This window comes from Pseudorca crassidens, chromosome 9, assembly GCF_039906515.1.
Source record: "Pseudorca crassidens isolate mPseCra1 chromosome 9, mPseCra1.hap1, whole genome shotgun sequence".
Classification (NCBI taxonomy): Eukaryota; Metazoa; Chordata; class Mammalia; order Artiodactyla; family Delphinidae; genus Pseudorca; species Pseudorca crassidens.
The window spans coordinates 93,244,404-93,264,425 of record NC_090304.1 but is presented as its reverse complement, the minus strand read 5'-3'; the positions used below and the strand labels follow the sequence as shown (position 1 = coordinate 93,264,425).

General features: G+C 38.1%; 1 non-coding gene across 1 annotated transcript; it reads left to right on the top strand.

Annotated features, from left to right (window-relative positions):
• Positions 1 to 13,207: 13,207 nt before the first annotated feature.
• LOC137231404 (U1 spliceosomal RNA) lies at positions 13,208 to 13,371 on the top strand. Its single transcript, XR_010946525.1, has one exon. It is a non-coding gene; the product is annotated as a U1 spliceosomal RNA (small nuclear RNA).
• Positions 13,372 to 20,022: the final 6,651 nt, after the last annotated feature.

The window sequence follows — 20,022 nt, the reverse complement described above, 5'->3', positions numbered from 1 at the left end:
TGGACTTCCCTTTTCTTGGTCCTTTGGCAGGAGAGAGAGGCCTTTTTCTGTTTTTTCTTGTCTTTATCTATGCCTGCCAGTTGTTCTGGGTCATAGCCTTCTCCAGTGCCTAGTTCAAGGATATATGAGAGATATAAAACAAACAAACAAACAAACAAAGAACAACAACAACAAAAAAAAAAAGGAGGGAACTCACCACATTGTTATTCCTCAAGTCCTGAGGTCTCTGGCCAGTCTGCCTTTTTCTTTTCAGCTTTCAGAGTCTTTTTATCACTCTCTGTTTAATAATTTCTTGGTATTTAGTTATATTTAGAGAGAGGAGCAGGGAAAAGTCAATCTATAGTATCTTGTTCTGGACCTGAAATTCCAGAAAGCAATATAATTTTGACTTCATAATCTGGTCGTTAATCCACTGAAATTGATTTTAGTGTATGATGTGAGGCAGATATCTAATTTCTTTTTCTCCCATATGGATATCCAATTTTCTTGGCACCATTTTTGAAAAGTCTGTCTTTTATCTAATTCTCTGCAGGGCTCACCTCTGCACTGTATCAAGAGTCTATTGCTTAGCTTGCTATTCTATGGCATTGCTCTATTTTACTATCACTGCACCAATGCAACACCAACCTAGTTATAATATCTTTTATAGTAAGTCTTCATATATGGTGGTGCAAATATTCTAACAATATTTTTTATATTTATTTTATATCCAGCAAACTTGTTAAAATTTTCTTATTACATTTAAATTTTTATCTATGGAATCTTTTTGGATTTTCTATGTGCACAGTTATATTATTTTTAAGTGATGACTTTTTTTTCCTTTTCAATCATTTTTTGGGGGGTGGTAAAGGGAGAAGGAAGGTTTTTTGTGTGTTGGTCAAAACCTCTAGTACAATATTGAATTGATAGAAGTGGGGGTAATGAAATTCATTGTTTTGTTCTTCCTTTCAAAAGGAAAGCATCCAGAGCTTTACCATTAAGTATGATGTTTGCTATAGGTTTTGGTAGATAAGTTTTATCAAAACAAAGAGGTTTCCCTCCATTCCTATTTTGCTAAGTGTTTTCTTTTCATCATGAATGGATAGTAAATTTTGTAAAAAATAAAATGATAAAAAAGGACATACTATACTAACACTAGTTAAAAGAAGACTGGAGTGAAAAAAATAACAAAAAACTGCTAAAAAAAGATCAAGATGAAAATAAAATTAATTACATGGGACTGAGTGAACTGATGAGGTTGATTATAATTTTTGTGACTTTCTGTTTGAATAAAAAAGAAAAATCCCGCAAGGACTCAGAGGCAAAAAATATACAAATCAATTTTCACTGCAAAGTAAAGGAACTGTTACAGTGGAGGATTACTGGACTGAATGTCAATATTATGACGTAGTATGAGTGTGTTTCGTGTTTGGTAATTGCAATCATTGTTGCTTTTGTTGTGGTCATCCATTTACAATGCTTGGTGTCAGTTTATTTATCTCTTGTAAAAATAAAATACAGTGTTTGTGTGTGAAAAAAAAAAGAAAGAAAGCATAAGCATCCAGCAAGCATGTTCTGTAATATAAGTTATACAATATTATAAAGCTAATCATAAATATTAAAATGGAATCCATATAAAAAAAAAACCTACTGGGAATTCCCTGACAGTCCAGTGGTTAGGACTCCATGCTCTCACTGATGAGGGCCTGGTTTCAATCCCTGGTTGAACGAGGTGGAACCAAGATCCTGCAAGCTGCCGTGTGGCATGGCCAAAAAAAATTAAAAAATAAAATAAGGCTGGAGTGCTTATATTAGTGTCAGACAATTAGATTCCTAGCAAAGAATATTACAATAGAATAATAAAGACATTTATGTCATAATGATGAAGGGATAAATCTATCGATAACATAAAACAATTCTAAACATTTATGCATCTAATAATAGAGTTTTAAATTTCATGAAATAAAAATTGATAGACCTAAGGAAAGAAATAGACAAATCCACACGTATAGTTGGAGATTTCTTTTAGAGATTTTTCCTCTTTTAATACTCGATAAAATCAAGTAACAGGAAATCAGCAATGATATAGAAGGCTTAAACACACTATCAAACAACTTGACCTAACTGATATCCATAGGATATTCCATCCAACAACTATAGAATACATATTATTTCTAAATGCATATGGAACATTTATCAAGGTAGACAAAATTCAGGTCCCTAAAATGAATCTAAACAAATTTAAAGAGATTCAAGTCATATAAAGTACATTCTCTAACCAAAATGGAAGTAAATAGAAATCAAAACCACAAAAATATTGGGAAATTTTCTGAAAATTACGAAACTAAATAACATACTTCTAAATAACCTGTGAGTCAAGGAAGAAACCAAAAGACAAAATCAAAAACACTTTGAACTGAATGAAAACACAATGTATCAAAATTTGTGGGATTATTAAAGTAGTACTAGAGACAAATTTATACCACTAAGTAACTATTTTAGAAAAAAATGATCTCAAACACATAAACTCAGCTTCCACCTTAAAGAACTGAAAAAAATCCAATAAAACCTAAAATAAGTAGAAGAAAGGAAATAATAAAGACCAGATCCCAGTAGAAATCAATGAAATAGAAACATTTTAAAAAATCAATAAATTCAGCAGCTTATTTTTAATAAATATACGTATATACATAATGTAATAATAAGCAATAAATATTGTTTAATAATGACAAAATTGGTAAACCTCTAACCAAACTGATCAAGGAGAACAATAAAGAGAGAAGACACAAGTTGCCAATATCAGATATGAAAAGGGATGTCACTACAGATTCTATAGATATTAAAATGGTAATAGGGAACTCTTATGAACAATTTTATGCTAATGCATTTAATAAATTAAATATAATGTAAAACTCCTTGAAAATCACAAACCAGCAAAGCGCACTCAAGAAGAAATAGCCTGAATAGCCCTGTATCTGTTAAAGATATTAAATTTGTAAATAAAAACCTTCCAACAAAGAAAACTCCAGGCCCGAATGGCTTCATCTGTAAATTCTGCCAAACACTGAAAGAAGACATTAGAATGATTCTATTCAAACTCTTCCAAAAAATTGAACAGGAGGGAATACTTACCAGCTCATCCTGAAGTCAACAGTACCATGACAACAAATCCAGACAAAAACATTACAAGAAAACTACAGAATAATATTCCTCATGAACATAGATGCCATGATTATAAACATTTTAAAAAACCAAATCAACAATAGTATATCTTGACCAAATAGGGTTTATCCCATGAATCAATGTTAAAGTTGATTTAACATTTAAAATGAATCAAATTCACCATATTAACAAATTGAAAGAGAATAACCATATAATTATCTCAACAGGTGAAGAAAAAGCATTGGACAAAATTCAATATCCATTTTTGATTAAAAAAAAACAACTTTTAGCAAACTTACAATTGGAAAGTAACTTCCTCAATCATATGAAGGGAATCTATAAAAACCTCTAGTCAATATCACAATGATGGCTGGCTGAATTTTCCCCCCTAAGATCAAGAACAAGACAAGGATATCCAGACTCACTACTTTTACTCGTTATGTTGGAGTTTCTAGCCAGTGCAATAAGGCAAGAAAAAGAAATAAAAGGCATCCAGACTGGTAAGGAAGAAGTAGAACTGTCTTAACATACATACACATATGATTCACATACAATATGATTGTCTATCTAGAAAATGGGATGCAATCTTTTAAAAACAAGTTACTGAGACTAATACAGGAGTTTAGCAAGATTGCAGATTGCAAGGTCAATATACAAAATTCAACTGTATTTCTATATACTAGCAATGAACAATTAGAAATTGAAATATTTTTAAAAGATAATAGCATCAAAATATGAAATAATTAGGTATAAAACTGGAAGAATATATGCAAAGCCTGTCATTTAAAACTACAAAAAAATTGTCAAGAGAAATAAAAGAAGACCTAAGTAAATGAAGAGATATACCTTGTTTATAGGTTCAAAGGCTCAGTATTTTTTAAATGTCAATTGTCCTCAAATAGGTTCATGAAAATATCTATTTAAAATTCCATAAGTTTTCTTTTTGGTAGATATATACAAGATGACTCTAAAAGTTACACTGAAATGTAAAGGTTGTAGAATAGCTAAAATAAATTTTTAAAAGAAGTGCAAAGTAGAGTTAACACTACCTGTTTTTAGAGTCAATATAAAGGTACAGTAATTAAGATAGTGTGATGTTGGCATCAGATAGACTGACAGATCAATGGAACAGAATGGAGAAGCTAAAAATTACAAACAGACACACACTGATTTTTGACAAAGGGCAAAGGCAGTTCAGTGGAAGAAATATAGTCTTTTTAACAAAAGGATATCTGTGTGCAGAAAAATGAATTCCAATCAATATACCAAAAAAACCTTAAAATAGATTAGATACATTAATGTAAAACTGAAAAATATGACAATTCTAGAATAAAACATAGTAGCAAATCTACTTCTTTGGATATTATACACTATTTTTATTGTTTTGCTACTGGATAATGTTTAGTGGTAATCATATTTCATTACCATCTTCTTCTGTGCTTGTCTCTATATCCCAGGAGCTGGAAACCTGAAACTAAATTTCTCAAACTCTTTAACACTAGATTTTGAAGTGCAATGTAAGTTCTGCCAATGAATATACTCATATATAACCTGGAGAGTAGGAATGAAGGAATGACCTTTCCTTCTTTGACAGTGGTGATGGCTGATGTATGGGTTGTGGAAAACATGAATTTTTGCAGCAGTTGGACACTGCATTTCACTGCCTTTCTGATTTTGCTCCTCCAATCTTTCCAATGATTTAAATACAACTCCTAATTCCTTATATTTATTTTTTTTCCTGCTTGAAATACTTTGTTTCTTTTTCTGTGCTGAATCATGACCAATATATTCTAAAATATATAAGATGTATGCTTAAGTTATCAAAGCCAAATGTGAATATCTTAATCTTCATAACACATAACCCAAAGATCTTATAAAACTTTAACTCCATTAATTCTATATTTTTAAAATTAAGCTTCAAGATTTTATACTTATTCTTTTGTATATTCAATGTTCATGTGGATTACACACTTATTTACAACCTTCCTTTCTCTTGATTCCTTTCTATATTTCACATTTTCCATCTGGAATCATTTTTTTTCTGCCTGAAATACATCATTTAGAATTTATTTTACTGAGGGTTTGTTGATAAGAACTCTGTTTAGTCTACCTAAAATGTCTTTATTTTGTGCTCATTATTAAAGGATATTTTCACTAAATGTAGAATTATTTATTAGCTATTAATTTTGTCAACGTACTTAAGACATTCTTCCTTTGCCATCTAGTTTCCTTTATTATTGTTGGGAAGTCAGCAATTAACCTCTCATTCATTTGAAAACAACCTGTATTTCTTTAAATCTTCTATTAAGGTTTTCTCTTTGTCTATGTTGTTCTATGATGTGTTTACGTGTTTTCTACATTTATAAGCCTTCTTGAATTTATGGATTTATGACACTCATTGGTCCTGAAAATTCTTAGCTACTATCTCTTCAAATATTGTTTCTGCCCTATTTTCTCTCTCCTCTCCTGGTATTCTGATTAAATGTTTGTTAGACCTCCTCACTCTATCCTGTGTATCACTTGACTACTCTTCATTTTCTAGCTTTCTGTCTCTTCATGTCATGCATATTCTACTTTCTTCTGGCATATCTTCCAATTTACTAATTCCTTCTTCAGCTGTGTTTGATCTGCAATTAAACTCATTTTTGGATTTCTAATTTTAATAGTTGGATTTTTCATTTTCAGAAGCTCTATTTAAAAAAAAATCTGACAATCTTTATAGCTTCCTTCTCATACATATATATTTACACTTCTTTTTATTTCCTCAAACAGAGCATTATGGATGCTATGCTGCACTGCCCACTTTGCTTTGGAATAAGAGATTCCTTTACTCAGCTGATGGGAATGTTGTTGTCTGAGAGCCTCTTTGGATCTTGCCTTGGTGGAAAAGAGGTTCCTTACCTTAGTTGAAAAAAGGGTCTTCCTAGGGGTGAGTCATATCTAAGGATTGGTTGCAATGGGGATTTAACAACCTAAATCTCTCCCTCCAATTCAGGATATCTCTGAAGAGCTATCCTAGCTTCAGAGCTTCCTCTCATGTTGGCTGAGGCCTGTTGAGACTGCATCCCAGTCTGACTTCTTCCTCTGCCCAATCCTGCTTTCTTTTCTTCCCCCACAGGTGTTGATCCCCAATAAGCTTCTAAACTCTAATATCTATCTCAGAGTCTGAGTCCCTGAGACTCCAAGCTGCAACCCAGGGCAAACATAATTGTTTTATAACTTCTCTCTGGTAATTTTGATACTAAATTCCGTGTTGATATATTTCTATTGCTTTGTTTGTTTCTGTTTTTCCATGCGTATTTTGTTCTTTGTGACTTGGTTATCTTTGATTTTATGATACCCATTATATTTAAAATAATTATTTGTAATATTTGAGGCCAAGGATGCAAGTGCTTTCCTTTGGAGAAAAACTTTATTTCTTCTTTCAAGTGCCATAGATATATCAGTATAGGACAACCCTATGCCAAGTTCATGCCCTAAGGCTACTTGGACCATGTAGAAGATGTGAAACAAGACTGCAAAACTGTAGGCAGGCTGGATTCCTTCTGGTTCACATTTATACCAGCTTGTTGTGGAATGTATCACATATTAGACTTCAAACCTTGTACAGATCTTGGATTTTCATTTTTACCCCCCTTTTTTTTATAAGGACTTCAAAACAAAAGTTCAAAATTCCCCAAATTGGCCAATGCTCTTAAGGCAAAAACGTCTTCTGTGTTGCCTTTACTGCTCATATTTTCCCTTAATTAATTTTCCCAGTAATTCCTTACTATCTTGTTATCTATTTGATACTTTTAAGAGGATTTGTAGTTTTTTCTCAATGGGTAATTAGAACCAAATAACCTAGCCCACTATTATGGAAAGCTAGGAGCACCAGTCCCACCCACTTCATGCAGATATTTTTGAGGTATGATATATTCAAGAGTGTCAGGAAAGGAATTCAGATAGCCAGAATCTAGCAGTGACTACTAGTTTGCTTTGTTCTAAAAGACTGTAAGCTTCCTTCTAACCTCAGAAGAAAAGAGTGCCAAGATGGATGAATGATGTCTGCCATGGTCACAGGAGGTGGTTAGCCACAGAAATCCTGGGGCCAGATAATTCTGAAAATTTTTTCCAATTCTATGGACCTCTGAATTTATGAATATGAAGGGCTATTTTTGCCTAAACTTTAGCTAATCCTCTCATTTTATAAACTGCTCAGCCTGAGGTTAAGACTCTCCATGGTCTTGTCCCAACCTATATTGCCAGACTCTCCTGCTACTACACCATATGCACCACAAGCCATAGCTAATCAGACTCTTTGTCTTCCCTGAAACATCTTTCAAGCTTTCCATCTCCAGCAACTTGACTCAGAGTTTCACTGCTTGGAACACTTGCTCCCCATTGTACACACAGAAATTGTGGACATTCTTCTAACTTAGCTCAAATCTCATCTCAACCATAAAGCTCTCTTTGGTCTTCCTACTGGATTGCTCCTTCCTTTGATCTGTCAGAGCTTCTGAAACCTTTCCAGCAAACTTAGCCTTTCTCTCTATTTTTCCTATATTATATGGGTCTTTCTTTAATCTCTTGTTCTATATTTTTAGGTGCAAGAGACTCAGGCTGGGACTGCCTTATCTTTGTACCTAACATAGCTTGATACTCAACATGTCTCCTTCCAGGGGAGAAGTCTCTGATGAAGGAGAAAAGTCCTATTCCTCAGTATTATTTGTTCTTCAGATGTGGGCAGTAGGAGCTACTCATATGCTGAGGGATAACTCTAGATCTCCTGAGCTGTGCCCACCTCTCCCCAGAGTCTTGGGACAGCTGTTTCTAGGGCTCATACTGAAGCACAGACAGTAGGACCAGGAGCCACATACATGCTTTGGAGGCCAGGACATGAAGGCAGGAGTAGGGCACGCCTGGGTTGCTGTCACCCACCAGCAACAGAACCGGCCAGGCCAAGCATAGTTGAGTATTTAAAATACATTAAAGGCCTGCTGCCTTTGAAGTTGGAAACTATCTCTATTTAATCAGAGAGAAACAACTTTTCAAAAGACTTTTTCCCCTCTTTTTTACCTTCAGCTTGCTGGCTTCTCCTGTGGTTAGTAGCATGAATAAAACATGCATATCCCAATTAAATCTTGATTTAATTTCACTTCTTTGCAAAGCTGATGAACTCCAGTGCTTTCATAAAGACACTGAGCATTAGCATTCTTTTGTTATGCACAATCCATTCTGAGGAACAAGGGGCTAAAAATAATCAGCTGCCTCTCTCCTGGCCTTGCCAAGCTCTCAGTGAGTTAGGGAGAAAGGAAAACACACACACACACAGCTCCAGCCAGGCTAATCCTCCCTGCAGAGACCCCCTGGTAACTGCAGAGGAGGAGAGCACATTTGACCATGAGGAACATCTTAGGGTTGGAAGGCAAACACCGTCTGCAAAAAAAGACACCTTCCTAGGAACTCTTGGGCACTTCACCTGGAATAGTCAGTAGCTCACTGTGATTTGAGAGTCCCTCCCTTCCCCTGCTTCCCAGGAGGCACCAACAGCAGAAAGTGCTGGACCAAACTGCACCATCCCAGAAGGCTGACTGAGCTTTTTGGTTACCACTTGCTTTTGAGTTTGAAAAATATGAAATTCCCCTGCAAGTTTGTTCTCATCATTTCAAAAAATAAATACATATTGAAGACTGGAAGGAAATGCATGAAGTTATTTCTGGATGATGGGATAATGGACCATTTTTATATTATTCCACATACTTTGCAGTTTTTGAACTCTTTTTAATAAGCAGAACTATATTTTATCATCAGAAAAAGTTATCTTAAAGACACACATGTATTGAGCTCCCCTACTATATTCTGGAAGAGTGATTATCTCAGTAAAAGGTCCCTAAGTTCAAGGAGTTTTTAACCTACATAAGGTAACTAGTAGTAGACAAGGTAACTAATAATAAGAACTAAAGTTTGAGGTCTTGGTTCTAAGCGGTCTAGAGAAATAACTCTCTGTGAAGGTAGCGGTAGATAAAGAAGAACTTCCAGAGGACGTGACACTAGAAAACTCTGGATCTCAGGGTTAAAACGGCCTTGGGAGTCATGTAGACCAACCCTACATTTCATCTTAAATTTCATCTTCATCAGCCCCAGGGAACAAACCCCTGGAGAACATAGTCATTATCTGACCAGAGACTTGATACTGTCTAAGGCAGTATGATCCATGTTTGGGTTTCTCCTACTACCAGGAGGTTCTGTCTCACACTGAGCTTGAACTGGTACCCTGGTGGCTCTGATTTGCCTCCTGAGGTCACACGTACTAGATCTGCCCTTTCTTCTGCAAGACAGTCCTTCTTATCTTTCACATCAGCTTTTACACATTTCTTCTGAATTCTTTCTTTTCTTGACTAAACAGCTATAGTTTCTTCAACCACATCTCAAACGGCATGACTTCCAACTGCCGAGGGCTTCGAAAAATGGGCGAAACTCACACAAAATGAGAGAAAGGGGAATGAATATTCTTAGCAAGGAAAATGGTACAAGCAAGACACAGATTTTGAAGGAGACCAAGTATGTGGGTTGGTCTAGGAAGAAGCCAGTCGATCTGGGGCTGAGTTTAACTCAGGAGTTGGTAGGAGGTGCAGGTAGAGAGGTAGGGAGGCTGGCCCCCTGGGGAAACCGTGGATTGTAGGCTCCACTCCCCACACACTGAACAATCTCTCTCATTCCAAGAGGAGCCTGCTCTGGGATTCAGGAGATCTCCTTGTAACCAGGTGCTATGGCTTCATGAGAACCCAGGCCACTGTGGACCCAGTAGGGGATGGCCAGAGAGAAGACAGCCATGAAAAGATGCTTGGTGTTTAGTTACTGCAGACAGCTTTTCCCTCCGCTTCTAACTTTCCCTGTGATCTGATCAGCAAATCATAGACAATCCACAGCCAGCTTGTGGAGGAAGACTCCCTGAGGTCTCCATGTCCTTGGGGATATGTCAGTTTAGCCAAACTGGAGGTGGTTAGTAGGGGCAAGCTTCAAAGAGCTTGTCCCTGAGAAACAGGCTGATTTCATGGTTTGTGCAAGGAGGATGCTAGAAAAGAGGAGGGGCCACAAAGAACATGACAGGCCAGGGCAGGCATGGGACAGAGAGCTCAGGGCACAGAGGGGGTCGGAGGACAGGTCTGAGGGTAGTTGCTACCTGTGAATTCTCCCTCATCCTCAAATTCCTCCAGTCTCATGGAGCTGGAGTGAATATCAAAGGATGGATGGATGCAATGAAAATGGTGCAGAGGCTGTACACACTCAGGACATCATGATGATGAAAATGGCAAGCCTGACATCTGTGAGCCCTGCAGCAAGGGTCGTAGGGGAGCAGCCTGACTGGGACCGCCCATCTTCCCTTCCCACACTTGGTTCCACCCTATGCGACAAGAGGACCTGCATGCATGTGTGTGAATACTCCAGACCACATGTCTAAGCTCCATTCCTTGCTTTGAGAACCTGGAACCTGGTCTTGAAGAAGGGGTTGTGAGAGCCAGGGGTCATGTCCTGTGGGTGCCAAAGATGTGGACACAGCAGGACAGGAGAAAAGCCAGTGCTGGGCCCCTCTAAGCATGGAGCCCAAAGCCAGGGCCCTGGTAGCATAGGGCTAAAGACAGTACAGATGAAGGTCTGATGAACCTAAAACAGTGAAATAGAAGCAAATCACACAGGCCTGGACTCAAATCCTAGGTTTAACACTGACTTTCTTAGTCATTTAACCTCTTGGAGTTGTAGGTTCCTCCTGGACAAATCTGAGACTTCACACCTGCCTTGCAGAGTGGTTCATTTCTGCCAAATATCAGCCTTCCAATAAACAATGGTTATTGTTGCCTTTAACGTAAAGTCAATCGGCAGAGGACAGCAAACTCAGAGCAGTGAGAAGAGAGAGCAGAACCCTTGGGAGAGGGAGTGATCAAGGAGAGTGGGGAGAGGTAGGTGAAGTTTCCCTTGGGGGCTGAAGACACCCTTGGACAGCTTAGGTAGATCCAGATATGTCCAACCCTGGCCACGGGTCCACAGCTCACAGGCCTTCAAAATTGTTTTGTGTTATTTCATCTGAGCAGGCTCCTGCTCCATGTTCAGAAAAAAAAAGTCTGGGCTTCCCTTGTGGCGCAGTGGTTGACAGTCCACCTGCCGATGCAGGGGACACGGGTTCATGCCCTGGTCTGGGAAGATCCCACATGCCGCGGAACGGCTGGGCCCGTGAGCCATGGCCGCTGAGTCTGTGCGTCCGGAGCCTGTGCTCCGCAATGGGAGAGGCCACAACACTGAGAGGCCCGCGTACAGCAAAAAAATAAATAAATAAAAATAAATAAATAAAATTTAAAAAATAAAATGTCTACTGCTTTTTAAAATCTCCAGACTGTCTCCCACCTTCCATTTTGCACAAGTCCAGCCCACGCTGAGACTCTCTCCCATACAGGCTACACAACTGAGCCTCCAAACAGCTCACACCAGTAAACAGGCCCCCAAGACCCAGGAGGCACACACTGTGGGAAATGAACACACGGGTAGAGACAGACCTGCTAATATGTTCACAGGTTGGAGGTCTTTCTCCCGAATGCAGATGAGATATTGCTGCAGTAAAAGGTGAAATTGCTCAGCCCTATCTTCCAAGCACGGACCAGGGAGGAATCCCTAAGACCAGGCTGACACAGCTCATAAATCTCTCACATTTCTGTTTGTCCCAACCTGCATCATTTCAAGTACATGTGGGATTGTCACATTTTAAGAAAATAAATTAAATGAAATGGTAGATTCGCCTTTGTGATCCTGATGTGCAGATTACATATTATTACGTTATGTATCTCACACCCTCCAGTGCATTTGCACTAGGGTATGATTATTGGATTTTGATGTATTGCCAACCTCAAACTCAAATAAATATTTTTCTCTACTAAGTGATGCTGGGAAGGAAGGCACTTCTTAAGCATAAAGCCTATTTGTGTGGTTTAGTAAGAAATGCAAGGAAGCCAAAGTGAGGAAGAATAAATACGCCAGCTCTGGTCTTCCATGGTAAGTCTTGTATATCTAGTTCCTTAAACCCCAGAAAAATAGACAGACACAGAAAAGAGGCCTGGAGCCTGCTCTAATTCTCAGAAGAATTCATGCACTCGTTCAACAGACATTTATTCAACATCTACTATGTGCCAGGCACGGTTCTGGACATCAAGGGTAGGACAGTGAAGAAGGCAGACAAAAATCCCTGCCCTCCAAAAATCTGCATTCTAGAAATGAGAAAATCAACGAGTAAAATATATAGCATTCCTGTGGATAAGAGCCTTAGAGAAAAATTAATTTAGCCAGTGGGATAGGGAGTATGCTTGGTACCAATTTTAAATGGGTGGTCAGAAATGGTCTTGTGGAAAGAGTAACATTTGACACAAGCCCTGTAGCAAGTGAGGCAGACAACCCTGGAGATATCTGCGAGAGGGAAGTGCGTGAAAGCAGATAGAACAGTAAGTCCAGAGACCCTGAGGCAGCAGCAGGTCTGCAACATTCAGAAGACAGTCAAAGCCTGAAGCAGAGCAAGGTTAAGCAAGGGGCAGTGAAGTAGAAGTGAGGGGTCAGAGAGGTGATGGGGGATGGCGTGGCCAAATTGGTAGGGCCTTATAGGCCACTGTAATAACCTTGGACTATTTTAGGTTTGTTGTACAGTGATGGGTGAAACATATAATGCCCCTGCTTTTTCAGAGACTATATTATGACTGAAAATCCTTAAGTAGCCCAATATGTATAGAGTGAGAAATGTTATAGTTGGGGAGGGGTGCTTGAGAGGAGTGATGGGTAAGTCAGAGAGAGACTCCTTCCAGCCCACTGCTACCCCCTCCACCATGGAAACCTCTCTTCGAAAGTCTCTGGTTATCTGAAGACACCACTCAAGAAGGGGTCTGACCTCCCCTCTTTACTGCCCTTAATGTAGCTTAAACAGTTGGCAAACTTTAGAAACCAAGAGAAAAAGAAATGTTAAAAAGGACATAGAATTTAATATGGTACAATTTCATCTCTCATGTAGGTCTAAAGAAATGTAACTTTATGTCATTAAAATTACATATGGATACTTACCTGGCAGGGGAGATACCATGATCATGAAGGTGGTTTACCCAGGATGAGGCTCACTCATTGCACTGCGAGTGTGCTGACACCTGCAATTTCCCCAAATGGGGGAAACTCGACTGCATAATTTGTGGTAGTGGGGAACTGTGTGCGCTCTTTCCCCCAGCAATTTGTGTTTAATAATAGAACTGACCAGTTGAGCTGAATGAAAGGCGTAAAAACGTTTGAGGTGGACTTTCTCTCATAGCGCAGTGATTGAGAATCTGCCTGCTAATGCAGGGGACATGGATTTGAGCCCTGGGAAGATCCCACATGCCGCGGAACAACAGGGCCCATGAGCTGTAACTACTGAGCTTGTGTGTCTGGAGCTTGTACTCTCCAATGAGAAATGCCACGACAGTGAGAGGCCCTTGCTCGCCACAACTAGAGAAAGTCCACACACAGAAATGAAGACCCAACACAGCCAAAAATAAATAAATAAATTCAAAAACAATTTTTAAAAAATATATGGAATCCTAGAAGATGGTGGAGTAGAAGGCCATGTGCTCACTCCCTCTTGTGGGAGCACTGGAATCACAACTAACTGCTGAACAATCATCGACAGGAAGACACTGGAACTCACCAAAAAAGATATCCCACATCCAAAGACAAAGGAGAAGCCAAAATGAGATAGTAGGAGGAGCGCAATCACAATAAAATCAAATCCCATAACTGCTGGGTGGGTGACTCACAAACTGGAGAACACTTATACCACAGAAGTCCACCCACTGGAGTAAAGGTTCAGAGCCTCACGTCAGGCTTCCCAACCTGGGGTCCAGCAATGGAAGGAGGAATTCCTAGAGAATCAGATATTGAAGGCTAGTGGGATTTGATTGAAGGACTTTGACAGGACTGGGGGAAACAGAGATTCCACTCTTGGAGGGCACATGCAAGGTAGTGTGCACATCGGGACGCAGGGGAAGGAGCGGTGACCCCATAGGAGACTGAACCAGACCTACCTGCTAGTGTTGGAGGGTCTCCTGCAGAGGCAGTGGGTGGCTGTGGCTCACTGTAAGGACAAGGACACTGACAAAAGAAGCTCTGGGAAGTACTCCTTGGCGTGAGCCCTCCCAGAGCCCACCATTAGTCCCACCAAAGAGCTGGTTAGGCTCCAGTGATGGGTCACCTCAGACCAAACAACCAACAGGGAGGGAACCCAACCCCACCCGACAGCAGACAAGAGGATTAAACTTTTACTGAACTCTGCCCACCAGAGTAACACCCAGCTCTAACCGCCACCAGTCCCTCCCATCAGGAAACATGCACAAGCCTCTTAGATAGCCTCATCCACCAGAGGGCAGAGAGCAGAAGCAAGAAGAACTAAAATCCTGCAGCCTGTGGAACAAAAACCACATTCACAGAAAGATAGACAAGATGAAAAGGCAGAGGGTTATGTACCAGATGAAGGAACAAGATAAACCCCAGAAAAACAACTAAATGAAGTGGAGATAGGCAACCTTTCAGAAGAAGAATTCAGAATAATAACAGTGAAGATGATCCAGGACCTCAGAAAAAGAATGGAGGCAAAGATCGAGAAGATGCAAGAAATGTTTAATAAAGACCTAGAAGAATTAAAGAACAAACAAACAGAGATGAACAATACAATAACTGAAATGAAAAACACTCTAGAAGGAATCAATAGCAGAATAACTGAGGCAGAAGAACGGATAAGTGACCTGGAAGACAGAATGGTGGAATTCACTGCCGCGGAACAGAACAAAGAAAAAAGAATGAAAAGAAATGAAGACAGCCTAAGAGACCTCTGGGACAACATTAAACTCAACAACATTCCCATCATAGGGGCTCCAGAAGGAAAAGAGAGAGAGAAAGGACCTGAAAAAATATTTGAAGAGATTATAGTCGAAAATTTCCTTAACATGGGAAAGGAAATTGCCACCCAAGTCCAGGAAGTGCAGAGAGTCCCAGGCAGGATAAACCCAAGGAGAAACATGCTGAGACACATAGTAATCAAATCGACAAAAATTAAAGACAAAGAAAAATTATTGAAAGCAACAAGGGAAAAACGACAAATAACATACAAGGGAACTCCCATAAGGTTAACAGCTAATTTCTCAGCAGAAACTCTACAAGGCAGAAGGTAGTAGCATGATATATTTAAAGTGAGGAAAGGGAAGAACCTGGAACCAAGATTACTCTACCTGGCAAGGATCTCATTCAGACTCAATGGAGATATCAAAAGCTTTACAGACAAGAAAAAGCTAAGAGAATTCATCAACACCAAACCAGCTCTACAAAAATGTTAAAGGAAATTCTCTAGGTGGGAGAAACAAGAGAAGAAAAGGACCTATAAAAACAAACCTGTAACAATTAAGAAAATGGTAATAGGAACATACATATCGATAATTACCTTAAACGTGAATGGATTAAATCCTCCAACCAAAAGAAACAGGCTCACTGAATGGATACAAAAACAAGACCCACATATATGCTGTCTATAAGAGACCCACTTAGACCTAGGGATATATACAGACTAAAAGTGACGGGATGAAAAAAGATATACCATGCAAATGAAAATCAGAAGAAAGCTGGAGTAGTAATGCTTATATCAGATAAAATAGACTTTAAAATAATGTTACAAGAGACAAGGAAGGTCACTACATAATGATCAAGGGATCAATCCAAGAAGATATAACAATTATAAATTTATATGCACCCAACATAGGAGCACCTCAATACATAAGCCAACTGCTTACAGTTATAAAAGAGGAAACTGACAGTAACACAATAATAGTGGGGGACTTTAACACCTCACTTACATCATCCAAACAGAAAATGAATAAGGAAACAAAAGCCTTAAATGACACAATTGACCAGATAGATTTAATTGATATTTATAGAACATTCCATCCACAAACAGCAGATTACACATTCTTCTCAAGTGCACACACAACATTCTCCAGGAAAGATCACATCTTGGGTCACAAATCAAGCCTCAGTAAATTTAAGAAAATTGAAATCATATCAAGCATCTTTTCTGAACACAGCCCTATGAGATTAGAAATCAATTACAGGGAAAAAAATGTAAACAACACAAACACATGGAAGCTAAACAATACATTACTAAATAACAAAGAGATCACTGAAGAAATCAAAGAGTAAATCAGAAAATACCTAGAGACAAATGACAACCAAAACATGACAATGCAAAACCTATGGGATGCAGCAAACGCAGGTCTAAGACGGAAGTTTTTAGCAATACAAGCCTACCTCAAGAAACAAGAAAAATCTCAAATAAACAATATAACCTTACACCTAAAGGAACTAGAGAAAGAAGAACAAACAAAACCTAAAGTTAGCAGAAGGAAACGAATCATAAAGATCAAAGCAGAAATAAATGAAACAGAAACAAAGAAAACAATAGCAAAGATCAATAAAACTAAAAGCTGGTTCTTTGAGAAGGTAAACAAAATTGATAAACCATTAGCCAGGCTTCTCAAGAAAAAGAGAGAGAGGACTCAAATCAATAAAATTAGAAATGAAAAAGGAGAAGTTACAACAGACACTCCAGAAATACAAAACATCCCAAGAGACTACTACAAGCATCTCTATGTCAATAAAATGGGCAACCTGGAAGAAATGGACAAATTCTTAGAAAGGTATAACCTCCCAAGAGTGAACCAGGAAGAAATAGAAAATATGAACAGACCAATCACAAGTAATGAAACTGAAACTGTGATTAAAAATCTTCCAACAAAAAAATTCCAGGACCAGATGGCGTCACAGGTGAATTCTGTCAAACATTTAGAGAGGAGCTAACACCCATCCTTCTCAAACTCTTCCAAAAAATTGCAGAGGAAGGAAAACTCCCATACTCATTCTAAGAGGCCACCATCACCCTGATACCAAAACCAGACAAAGATACTACAAAAAGAGAAAATTACAGACCAATATCACTGATGAATATAGATGCAAATATCCTCAACAAAATACTAGCAAACAGAATCCAACAACACATTAAGAGGATCATACACCATGATCAAGTGGGATTTAACCCAGGGCTGCAAGCATTCTTCAATATACACAAATCAATCAATGTGATACACCATATTAACAAATTGAAGAATAAAAACCATATGATCATCTCAATAGATGCAGAAAAACTTTTGACAAAATTCAAAACCCATTTATGATTAAAAACTCTCCAGAAAGTGGCACAGAGGGAACCTGCCTCAACACAATAAAGGCCATATACAACAAACCCACAGCAAACATCATTCTCAATGGTGAAAAACGGAAAACATTTCCTCTAAAATCAGGAACAAGACAAGCACGTCCACTCTCACCACTAGTATTCAACATAGTTTTGGAAGTCCTAGCCACAGCAATCAGAAAAGAGAAAGAAATAAATGGAATACAAATTGGAAAAGAAGAAGTAAAACTGTCACTGTTTGCAGATGAAATGATTCTCTACATAGAGAATCCTAAAGATGCCACCAGAAAACTACTAGAGCTAATCAATGAATCTGGTAAAGTTGCAGGATACAAAATTAATGCACAGAAATCTCTTGCATTCCTATGCACTAATGATTAAAAATCTGAAAGAGAAATTAATGAAACATTCCCATTTACCAATGCAACAAAAAGAGTAAAATACCTAGGAATATACGTACCTAGGGAGACAAAAGACATCTATGCAGAAAACTATAAGACACTGATGAATGAAATTAAAGATGATACAAGCAGATGGAGAGAAATACCATGTTCTTGGATTGGAAGAATCAGTATTGTGAAAAGGACTATACTACCCAAAGCAATCTACAGATTCAATGCAATCCCTATCAAATTACCAACGGAATTTTTTATAGAATTGGAACAAAAAATCTTAAAATTTGTATGGAGACACAAAAGACCTCGAATATCCAAAGTAGTATTGAGGGAAAAAAACGGAGCTGGAAGAATCAGACACCCTGACTTCAGTCTATATTACAAAGGTACAGTAATCAAGACAATATGGTACTGGCACAAAAACAGAAATATAAATCAATGGAACAGGATAGAAAGCCAGAGATAAACCCATGCACCTACGGTCAACTAATCTATGACAAAGGATGCAAGGATATACAATGGAGAAAAGACAGTCTCTTCAATAAGTGGTGCTGGGAAAACTGGATAGCTACATGTAAAAGAATGAAATTACAACACTCCCTAACACCATACACAAAAATTAAATCAAAATGGATTCGAGATCTAAATGTAAGACTGGACACTGTAAAACTCTTAGAGGAAAACATAGGAAGAACACTCTCTGACATAAATCACAGCAAGATCTTTTTTGATCCACCTCCTAGAGTAACGAAAATAAAAACAAAAATAAGCAAATGGGACCTAATGAGACTCAAAAGCTTTGCCAAGCAAAGGAAACTACAAAGAAGATGAAAAGACAACCCTCAGAATGGGAGAAAATATTTGCAAACAAATCAATGGACAAAGAATTAATCTCCAAAATACATAAACAGCTCATGCAGCTCAATATTAAAAAAACAAACAACCCAATAAAAAAATGGGCAGAAGACCTAAATAAACATTTCTCCAAAGAAGACATACAAATGGCCAAGAAGCACATGAAAAGCTGCTCAACACCACTAATTATTAGAGAAATGCAAATCAAAACTACAATGAGGTGTCACCTCACACCAGTTAGAATGCGCATCACCAGAAAATCTACAAACAACAAATGCTGGGGAGGGTGTGGAGAAAAGGGAACCCTCTTGCACTGCTGGTGGGAATGTAAATTGATACAGCCACTAGGGAGAACAGTATGGAGGTTCCTTAAAAAACTAATAATAGAATTACCATATGACCCAGCAATCCCACTACTGGGCATATACCCAGAGAAAACCATATTTCAAAAAGACACATGCACCCCAATGTTCATTTCAACATTATTTACAATAGCCAGGTCATGGAAGCATCCTAAATGCCCATCGACAGACAAACGGATAAAAAAGATGTGGTACATATATACAATGGAATATTACTCAGCCATAGTAAGGAACGAAATTGGGTCATTTGTAGACACGTGGACGGATCTAGAGACTGTCCTACAGAGTGAAGTGAGTCAGAAAGAGAAAAACAAATATTGTATATTAACACATATATGTGGAACCTAGAAAAATGGTACAGATCAGATGAACCGGTTTGCAGAAATAGAGGCACAGATGAAGAGAACAATCATATGGACACCAAGGGGGGAAAGTGGCGGAGGGTTGGGGGTGGTGGTGGGATGAATTGGGAGATTGGGATTGACATGTATACACTGATGTGTATAAATGGATAGCTAATAAGAACCTGCTGTATGAAAAAATAAATAAAATAAAATTCTAAAATTATATATATATATACATATATATATGATTCTTTGATTTCCTTGATTTCTTTTGACATATATACACTACCAAACATAAGGTAGATAGCTAGTGGGAAGCAGCCGCATAGCACAGGGAGATCAGCTCTGTGCTTTGTGACTGCCTGGCAGGGTAGGATAGGGAGGGTGGCAGGGAGGGAGATGCAAGAGGGAAGCGATATGGGAACATATGTATAGGTATAACTGATTCACTTTGTTATAAAGCAGAAACTAACACACCATTGTAAAGCAATTATACTCCAATAAAGATGTAAAAAAATCAATCAATAAATAAAATAAAGTTTACAATTTGGAGGTAGAACTTTTGAGAAATAAAAAAAATTAAAAAAAGTAATTAGATGATTTTATTTGTTTGGGGGGGGATACAGTTTTCTTTTAGTTTTTTCCAATTT